An 11200-nucleotide genomic window follows, 5' to 3' on the forward strand; every position below is an offset into this window, starting at 1 on the left:
ATGAAAACTTTAAAATATTTTAAAATCATTTATTGTTATTACTATACCTAACTGAGAATCCAATTTCACTGGACAGTGAAACAAGGTTACATTTAGGAATGAGACAGGATGAGGTTCAAATCCTGAAACAACAATAATTTAGGGACATGACTCTTGGCATTATTAACCTTCCTCCGACTGTTAGCTATGGCTTAAATGAGGCCAAGTTTCATAGCACAGAAGTGCTAATAAGATCAAATCAGATAAATGGAATCAGTGAGTCCAGTGCTTTTCTTCACAGAGAGGTAATGGACTCCCTTTGTTTTCAGACTTTCTCAGGCTACACTCATTGATATTTCATTAATTTTATATATCAGATTTAACATATATGGCTAGATGTTGAAAAAATTCAGATTTAGCTCTACTAAAGCAGTAATGAGTGGAAGGTTTTCAATCCCCTTACCAGAAACCATTCACTGAAATAAAATGATCAAAAAACAGTGAACAAAAGGACTGGAGCCAAGAAAATGGAAGACATGTGTGCTTAATGTGCTAAAGGTAGGCCACAGGTAAAGGGACATCAAAAAACTTTAGGAGTCAATTTTTTTGTTTCAGGAGTCCAGCTATTTTCTACTTTGACTTTAATTGATGACAAAGAAGTAAAGGTGAAAACAAATTTCAGAAAGAGAACAAAAATAATTTTTGAATTTCAAGATATCTTTTCACAAGAAAGAAACAAAGCATGACATTCATTTAAGTGACATTCATTAATCTTTCTCAATGGCTAGCAAAGTTAACTAATAAAACCTTGAAGTTTGAACTTACCTCAATTTAATTCACCTTTTTTTTTTTGAAAGAATAAGAATTGTAGATGGACACAGTATTTTTATCTTTATTTATTTATTTTTATATGGTACTGAAGATCTAACCCAGGGTCTCACACATGCTGAGGCAAGCGTTTTACCACTGAGCTACAAGCCCAGCCCTCACCTTGGTGTTTTAATCATGACTTCTTGGCAAGGATTGAAATATGCAAACATATATGTTACATGACTACTCACCAATGAGACATGCACCCCATTTTTCCAATGCATTTTGCTTACATTCTGATTCCTCAAATGATGTAGCCGATTCAAAATTTTCAATTTCAATATCTGCAGTGTGGATATCCTATTGAGACAAGAAAAGTTTTAAACTAAAAGCAAAACACATCTCAAAACAAACAGTTCAAAGACTATTAACTTGTTAACATAAACATCACAAATTTGATGCAATACTATAATGGTCAAAACTCACTTGCTTTGTAGAAAAATATTGTGACTTTGTGGAATGTTCTGTTGATATCATGGGTTTGGAAGGAGAGCTTTTATCCACCCGAGGTGCAATAATATTTGTACTACATGAAACATTTTGTGGCTCTAGGGACCCATTGAAGATCATCTGTGCGTTGGTAATGAGGAACTCTACCAACAGGGCCTGATTGGCATATGCAGCAAGGGAGGAGGAGATGGTACCAGGAGTGGTTGTAGGCCTGGGCCTCATGAGACAGGGTCCAAATACCACCCCCAAGTTTTTTGAGTTCATCAGATTTTCTTCAGAATGGTCTACAACCCTGAAAAGAAGAACACATAAAGTGTATGAGATTTGCCTATTAAAGGTCCTTAATGGTAGTTTACTATGACTTGAGAAGGGTGGAGAAAACACAGGCTACAGAAGACTACAAAACATTTGTCAAGGGTCAAGTTTGGTGGGTCTAGGGAAAGAATCATTTGTTTCATTATGATACTTACCACACACCAAACTGAGTTTTTGAGTATTATATTAGGATAAAATGCATGTAAGTAGAAGGAACTATTGAACTCTTAGTAGCAGAAGGAAGAAAAACACCCCTAAAAATTGCTCCATCTTTGTATGTGGTATATACTCCCCATTTCTTATACAGGAAACTGAAACATCACTGTCAACTTCTCTCTCACTGCCCAGTTAGGTTTATTTTTAAAAAATATTTTTAGCTAGAGAGGGACACAATATCTTTATTTTATTTATTTATTTTTATGCAGTGCTGAGTATCAAACCCAGTGTCTCACATGTGCTAGGCAAGTGTTGTACCACTAGCCACAATCCCAGCCGCCCACAGCTAGTTTTCTAGCCTAGATGATTCTCTCTCTTGAACATCTCTCTGTTCTATTTCCACTATCAATGTTTTTGTTCTGGTTTTACTTCAAACACTCTCAGCTTGTTATTTCTATGACTATCCAAGGAGATGTGTCTCTGCCTGGTTTAGCTATCAGGATGATACTAGATTCATGTATGGGTAAAGAAGCTGTGATATATATATATATATATATATATATATATATATATATATAGAGAGAGAGAGAGAGAGAGAGAGAGAGAGAGAGAGAGAGAGAGAGTGTTAATGGGGTAGTTTTGCTATTTGTCTTTCAGAGGATTCATCACTGATGTATAGAAATGCATTTGATATATGGGTATTGATTTTATATCCTGCTACTTTGCCAAATTCATTTATTATTCTAGGAGTTTTCTGGTAGAGTTTTTTGGATCCTCCAAGTATAAAATCATGTCGTTGGCTACTAGAAAAAGGATGATGGTGTACTTTGGTTATATACAGGTCTGTCCCCCAAGTGGATGAGCCCACAAATAGCAGAAACCCTGTATTTCCATCCTAGTTTCCCCAGCCAGAGCCTGGCACACAGGAGGCATCTGAGGGAACCATGTTTGCTGAATGAACATGTATTCAAGGTCTCCCTTTCCCAACATGTAATAAAAACATCCTAAAAATCATTTTGAAATCATACCACAATAATATAAATGTTCTGAATACTATTACCCTGTACAATTAAAAATGGTTAAGATGGTATAAAAATTCTTACCGCTTAAGATGGACGATAAGGTAATGTAGAGTGTTAAAATTGGACGGTGGCAATTGTCTTAGAAGGTCCTTGGTTTTGAGAAGAATTTGGTTGATTTCTATATATATGTGTTGTCTTCAGAGTTGTCCCTTTTGGTGTCCTGTTCTTGGTTAATATGTTGGATGACATTTGCAAGCTCCATAAATTCCTGGTACCATCAGAATAAAACCAATGGTTCTGGTAGCTAAAGAAATAAAATTATATTAAAATTATCTTTGGGCTGAGGTTGTGGCTCAGAGGTAGAGCGTTTGTCCAGCACATGTGGGGACCTGGGGTTGATCCTCAGCACCACATAAAAATTAATAATTAATTAATAATCCAGCTACAACCAAAAAATAAATATGTTTAAAAAATCTTCTACCTGGTTTTTTTTTGTTGTTGTTGTTAAAGACAACAATAAGTGAGAGTTACTCAAATAATTTAGTATGTCCCTTTAGATAACAAAATCTAAAGTCAATCTGTATTTATTTATTTCTTTTTCAGTACTGGGGATTGAACCAGGACCTCAAGCATGCTAGGCAAGCACTCTAGTACTGAGCTTCATCCCTGCCCATAAAATATATGTGTTTGGTAGAGAAGTGACTTAGAAGCAAATCAAAATCATCACTATAAATTATGTTTATGTTAATAACAAATTAATAGATAATGAGTGAAATTCTAAACTTTAAATGAAGTTTAAACTTCAAGCTTCATGATGGGATTTTAAAACTCTTCATCTGTATCCTAAACACATTATATTTACATCTGCCCCCCAAATAGCATGATCTTCAGCTGTTTTACTGGAACAAACCGAGGATAGTGCACAAAATCAATAAAATGAATCTGAAAAGGCACAGATTTTATGTAAGGGGTAAAAATATCAAAGTGCTACATGGCCCATATTTTACTTGGGCAAGAATGAAGATCAGCACAAGATAATATGAACTACAAAAACATACTGTCAACATCTCATGAAACTTTAAAACAGGCTGATTTGCCATGAATAGATTTTTTTTAAAAAGTTCTTACAACAAATATCCACTGCCATAATGAATTTCAATGTTTCTACTGATCTACAATAGAAAATTCAGTGAACCGTTAGCTACCTGATGTCCTATAATATCTGTGGAAAGTTAGGGTGTTGCCCTGTGATCAGTTACTATCTTCACCACTCTGGGATCTGAAGCAAGTCACTTAACCTCTTGGAGCTTTAGGTCAATGAGTCAAATAAAGGCTACTCTCTGACACTACTGCAAGAATTGAGCACACTTTCCCAAATGAAAGTCTTAGACATACAAAATTCCTCAACAGAATGCAAGTTTATTGTATTGGACCCTATTCATCTCCTCTCCCTGACTGACTAAATGAGACTAAGAATGACACATTATGAGACTTACAGTCATTCAAAGGTATCAACCTCCATTTCTCAGTTGAGGGGTCTGTAGAATGTGATTAAAGAGTTATCGATGCTTTCCTGGGCTAACATTGTAGATCCAGCAATTTATACTTAATTTTTTTCCCTCCTGCAACCCCACTAAAATACAGTAGGCTCATAAGGACTAGGAAAATAGAGAAAACAAAAAGCAACAATTCACAAGTAGAAGAGCAGATGAACAAGTCCTGATGCAGCATTTCCAAGAGAGCTGACCCCTTGTCACTCAACATGATTTTCAGAATCCTAAAGGGACGTGGACAATCACTACCAGATCCTCTGATCTTGGGTTAGGTTGCAGGTGGGCCAGCTGAGAAAGCTTAGCTCTCTATAGAATCCTGTCTCCACTCCATGCACTAGAGCAATCTCCTTCCCAAAACTCTGGAAATTTTTTCTCTGGGCAATGGGATACAGAGGCTCTCTGCATTGAGGCAATGCCAAACATAAGAAACAGAGAGGTAACTGTCTTCAAATGGGGATATGTTGGCTATATACACACTGAAAGCACAGATCCTACAGTCATCTTACACACCCTGGCTCCCACAGTATCGGTACTGTATCTCTAGGCAAGGAAGAAACCCTTTCCTGGTGGGACTGGGGTTGTGGCCCAGTGGTAGTGCACTCATCAGGCATGTGTGAGGCACTAGGTTTGATCCTCAGCACCACATAAAAATAAATAAATAAACTAAAGGTATTGGGTCCAATTACAATTTTAAAAAAAATGCCTTCCCAGGAGGATCACACCAGTGCCAGAACAGGGAACTAGAGACGTGGTTAGGCATTTACCAAACAGTCCACCTAGACCACTTTATAGTAAAGTTCAAAGTTTTAAAAAGCCTTGATGTGTTCAAGTGCTTCCAAAGCGATTTCAAGTCCAAACTCCAATGTAACTAGACACCATGAAAGACAAAAATCAAAATGGGTAGAAAAAGAACAAATTGAAGGTCTAAAATGATGCTGTCAATATGCTGGCAACTAGTCAGATATGGTGAAAGAGTACTGGAAATGAAACTGATCTAAATTGAGATGTGCTCTAAATGAAAAATAGATACCAGATTTCAAAGAAGAAGAGCTCCAATACAAATAAATAAATAAACAAAATACCTTATAATTTAAAATACTAGATACTCAAAATGTTAAATGATATATTAAAATTTGCTTCACCTAATTTTTAATTTTTATGTTGCTATAGAAAATTTAACGTTATATATGAGGGTCACATTGTATTTCTACAGAGGTTAGAGGCTAAACAGAGAAAAGAACCCTTAACAAGTAAAATCTATGAATATCCACAATAAAAGAGCATCATATAATCATTTAAAAAATGTTATCAAAGGAATAGAAAATCAGACTTCTTGAAAATTAAAACATGATCTCACGAATGGAGTAATTTACATTAGCCAAGAAGAAAAAGACAAGGAAATGTCTTAGAAAGGTTTTGAAGAAAAAAAGAACAATACAGGAAAGGTAAGGGAACTAGAGAACATGTATGCTTGCCAAGCATGTGCAAGACCCTGAATTTTTAATTCCCAGGAGTACAAACAACAAACTTATAAATATTTATATGTGTGTTTGTGTATGTGCACACACACACATCTCCAAGAGCTTCAAGTACAAATTACAAAGACAGAGGGTGGGTGGGGAAATGGGCAATAAAAATCAAGAAAAGTTCCAAGAACTAAAGTGCTCACAACTGACAGAGCTCATGGAGTGGCCAGAATACTGGATGGAAATATATCCACATCAAAGTACATCATTATAAAATCTTAGAATAATGGGGGGGGGGGGGGCAACGACATAGTCTATATCAATTAAAAATATAAAATATTTTTGCTCTTTTTATTTGATGGTAGATTTAGAATAAAAGTTTAACCTGTTGAAGGTATAATTTTAACACTTCACAGATGTCATGTGAAGTAAATTCGGACAGATCTACTAAATGCCTTCCGTTTTCCAGAGCTTGACACAGTATTGTAGTTTTTACCTTGTTGCCACTGACGTGATAAATTCCCTTGAAGAGAAAAGCAAACAGTATGCAATATTTTAATTTAGTACAAAGAGCTAAATACAGACATCTAAACAGAGTTGATGGATCTACTTCAATTTTTATTAGTATTTTAAAAAATACAAATTGAAGTCAAATAAATTAACATTTTCCAAATAAATGTGAATAAATTCAGTTACTACAAATGGAGAGTGCTGAGTTTCTTAAAGTCTCTTTTTCATTAAAACAAATCACAAAGGCATTTATGTTTTTAGAGTTTAAAAAGTTAACAACATACTTGTAAACACAAGGCTGTCTTTTCAATCTCTGATGCACACATTTTTATTATGAAAGGAATGCCATCTGGCTCCTTTTTGGCATTGTGTGAGAATTCTGCTCCAAATAAGTGTGTTTTCCCCCAAAGTTTCTGATGACCGCAAATGATGGTTAAGTTTGCCATGCATTTTTTATGGCAAACAAGAAGACACTATAAGAAAATGATAGTTGAAAACTGATTGACTCACCTTAAAATTATTCACAACTAAGCAAAGTACAAGCAGACTAATAACGACAAAAATAAGTTAAAAAATACTACTTGTGGTTTGTGAATTACATTTAACAGCAAAACAAAGTAGAAAACTATAGAAATAAACTGTGGGACTTTATTAAAAATGTACTGGCAGAGCCAGGTGTGATGCCATATGGCATATGATTCCAGCTACTTGAGGGGTTGAAATAGGAAGATCACAAGTTGAAGGCCAGCCCAATCTAGCAAGACCCCTTTTTAAAACACAATTTTAAGAAGGGATAGAGTGCTTGTCAGGTATGTGCAAGACCCTGAATTTAGTTCCCAGGAGTACAAACAACAAATTTATATATATATTTATACGTGTGTTTGTGTGTGTGTGTGTGAGGACCACATTGTTCCCCCCAGTTATGTTTGGCTGGAGAGTCCCACACAATTTTGATTCGGCCTCTAAACTGGCTGAGTGGTTGTGTTTATGAGGTGGTTGTTTTATTCAGTTGTGCGCAAAATCAAGGTTGTATAGATAAGCTTCCATGTGTTCTCCTGGACCAAGGGAGAAATATATATATGCACATATAATACCAAATGAAGTCCTAATGTTGTTTCTTTCTTGGATATATATATATATAAATCTTTTTCAAGATAAGAAACAGAATTAAATTTGGAAAGAGAAAAGAAATAATGTTTAATAAATTTCTCTCTGGAAGATATATATTACATATATGTGAATATATATGCATGTGTATGTATCTAAAACAAAATCCTAATGTGTTTGTGTGTATGTGTGTGTTGTGTGTGTTAGCAAGTGTGTGTGCATCTAAGGGAAAAAATTAACTTTCTGATATGTAACATGAATTGACAATTGCAAATGTTTACAATATATAAATATATGTTTACACATTCAGGGTAGCTGAACAAGGAAATTTGGAGCCGGTTCCTCCTGTGTAATGGGAGAAACCACCTGGTCAGTGAGCTACATGAAATGACTTAGGAAATGATTGGATCATGTGGGTTGTAACCTCATCAGTGATTTAATCCATTTAATGGATTAATAACATGAATGGATTATTGGGAGGTGGGACCCAGTTGGAGGAAATAGGTCACTGGGGTCATGCCCTGGAAGGGTTTATCTTGTGCAGTGATGTTTTTCTACCTCATATCAAGCCCAAAGCAATGGGGCCCGCAAACCATCAACTGAAACCATGAGCTAAAATAAATCTTTCCTCCCTTTTTTGTTTATTTCAGATATTTTGATCACAACAATGAAAAGCTAACCCAGGGAGAAATTTAGAAATTTGTAATCACAGCAGCCACAGGGAGCCAACACAAACACTGAGCCAAAGAACAACTCAGCCACAGACCCACACACAATGGAGACCAGCAGCAAACACCAGGAACCAGCTGAACCAACCAGCATGCCAGAAGGATGTGCATAGGTCATGTGCCCCAATGCAACAGAAGTCACAGCAGTTCTGGATGCTCTCTTGGGTAAAGCTTTAGTAAGCAATTGTTTTCTAAGATAAAGGAAGCAAATAATTCTCTCTTTTTAAAAATTTATTTATTTTTTTTTAGTTTTCGGTGGACACAACATCTTTATTTTATTTTTATGTGATGCTAAGTATAGAACCCAATGCCCCGCACATGCCAGGCGAGGGCGCTACCGCTTGAGCCACATCCCCAGCCGGTAAATAATTCTCAAAGGGACTAATTCAGTTGCTTGACTAAGCTTTCAAAATATTCAGTTAATTTTCTTTCTCTCTTTTTTTTTCTTTTTGCCATTATGCAAAAGCTGGGACTTAGGAGAAAAGCCAGTTTAGACAAAACAAGTACGTTTTCTGTACACGTCGAAATTTTAGTTTCTGCTGAAATTTAGGAGCTTTTGACCTATGAGGACCCAGTATTATTCTGGGCCCATGTTTTAAATCCTTTCCTTGTGAACTGATATTGCTGAATATTTCCTTTTGATTTCTAATGATATTGGGTCCACAAGACTAAAGGTGGTAGCCAACATTTTGGAATAACAGAGCAGACATGTAAAAAGAACCCCAGTTTGCAACTTGGGTACAGTGGCACACACCTGTAATACCAGCTACTCAGGAGGCTGAGGCAGGAGGATCCCAAGTCAAGGCCAGCCTATGCCTCTTAATGAGACGCTGTCTCAAAAAATAAAAAGGGCTGGGGATGTAGCGCACCAGGTAAGCACTTGCCTAGCATGAATTAGGCCCGGGGTTCAATCCCCAGCACCATTCAAAAACAGGAAGAAGTCACAGTCCTTGATAACATCACTGAGTCAGTAAACCAATTCTGAAATCAGCTTCCACTGGGATTCTTTAGATAGGAGATAAATTCAACCTCTATCTATTATTTAAGCCACTTTTTATTGGGGAATCTGTCACTGACAGCTAGTCAGAGAAAAAGCATACCCCTTAGAATAATTATAAACTGAAATGAGTGCAATTTCCCTTCAACACACACATCCCTGTTTGCAAATATTCTATAAGAACATAACTGAAAACCTAATATATATTGGGGAGTGAAGGAAAAACATTCTGAAATAGCTGATATGTAAGCTAAGCCCAGAAAGATAAAGTATTAGCTAGTGAAAAGTGGGGAAAATAGTATTCCTTGCACTTTTAACATTCCTGAGAAGAAAAAGAAATTGGGAAGGTCAAGGAACTAAAGGAAATCTTCCATGACTGGAGAATAATGAATAGCAGGAGGAGTAGCACAAGCTGAGGTTAGAGGTGCAAGCAGGGGCCAGACCATGCAGAGCACCATAGGCCATGTCAAAGATCCCAAGAGCAACATAGACCTGTATTATCCAGGTAAAGTAGGTTTTGCTGTAATAACAACCCTAGAATGTCAGTGGCTTACAAGATGAATATCTCATTCATACATGTGTCCATCATAGTTTAGCAGTGGGCTCTGCATTTGGGATGTCACTGTCCTTATTCTGGGACCAATGTATCCATTATGTGGAATATGGTTACTAGCCACAGAAAAAGGAACAAGAAATGCAAGCTCAGTTCTTAAAGCTTCTGTCTGTAGGTGGAATGCACAATTAATTTCTGTGCACATTGTATTAGCTAAAACAAGTGACAGGCCCTCCTAACTTCAAGTTCTCCTTCAGGAAAGGAGAATACTAGTGAACAATAGACAATATGACATTCTTTCCAGGAACCATTTGAGAGCTTTGAACAGAAAGCTAAGTGTGGTGGCATATACTTGTAATCCCAGCTACACAAAAGGCTGAGGCAGGAGAATCTCAAGTTCAAGGCCAGCTTGGCAATTTAGCAAGACCCAGTCTATAAAATAAAAACTAAAAAAAAAAAATTAAAAATTAGAGGGCACAGCTCATTGGTAGTTTGCTTTCCTAGCATGTGCAAGTCCCTGGTTTCAATCACCAGTTCCTCAAAAAGAGAGAGCGATTTTAGCAGCAAAAGAACATGATTTAATTCACAGTATAAAATATCCCTGTAACTGCTGAATGAAGAATAGAAAAAATGCAAGAGCCAGAGAAGTGAGATCAATTAGGAGAGTCTAAGAGTGGCCAGGTTGGACTGGGAGAGTGGCAGTTAGGAGTGGAAAAGAGAGGGAGAGAAGTAGACAGATTATGATAGATTTTAAAAGTAGAATTAAAAATTTTTGTGAGGGACTGGATGAAGGGAGATAATGGTACCAAAAATAATTGTCAGGTTTCTGGCTTGAGACACCATAGAGATGGAATTGCCAATTGCTAAGTTTGAGGCGCCTATGAGTCATATAAGTGGCAAAATTACATGCACACCTCAAGAAGTAAAGGGCTGGGGGGCTGAGGGGCTGGGATCGTGGCTCACTAGCAGAGTGCTTGCCTAGCATGTGTGAGGCACTGGGTTCGATTGTCAGCACCACATATAAATGAATAAAATAAAGATCCATCAACAACTAAAAAATACTTAAAAAAATAGTTCTGGGATGTAAACATAAATGTGTAAGTCATTTTGATATATAAATAGTTTTTAAAGCTGTAAAAGAGAATAGGATCCTAGACCAAGCTATGACAACTCCAAAGAGTAGATACTAGATTGGGACAAGAGCACTAGCCCTGTAAAGCATTTAAGAATTCAAACTCAAATTCAATCTGTGTGGACTTGAATACTGGGGAAAGTGATATAAATCCTCTGAGCCCTAGTTTCCTCATCCACACTATTTCTGATGGAGCAGTCTGTTGTGAGGATTGCACTGAAAAAAAAAATGAACAAACATACAGCCTAGCACATAGAAAAATACTTCCTAAATCATGGCTATTGGTACTTCTATTAAAGGAGAAAGAGCCTTGAAAGAAGTGGGAGAAAAATAAGGAAGTGTATCATTAATGAAACCATATG

The 11200-nt window shown here is 36.6% G+C and overlaps 1 pseudogene; it reads right to left on the reverse strand.

The window, feature by feature from the left end:
- Positions 1-1032: 1032 nt before the first annotated feature.
- On the reverse strand, positions 1033-8274 carry LOC114080418 (rho GTPase-activating protein 29-like; annotated as a pseudogene).
- Between the last annotated feature and the right edge of the window lie 2926 nt (positions 8275-11200).

Source organism: Marmota flaviventris, chromosome 10 (genome assembly GCF_047511675.1).
Source record: "Marmota flaviventris isolate mMarFla1 chromosome 10, mMarFla1.hap1, whole genome shotgun sequence".
Taxonomy (NCBI): Eukaryota; Metazoa; Chordata; class Mammalia; order Rodentia; family Sciuridae; genus Marmota; species Marmota flaviventris.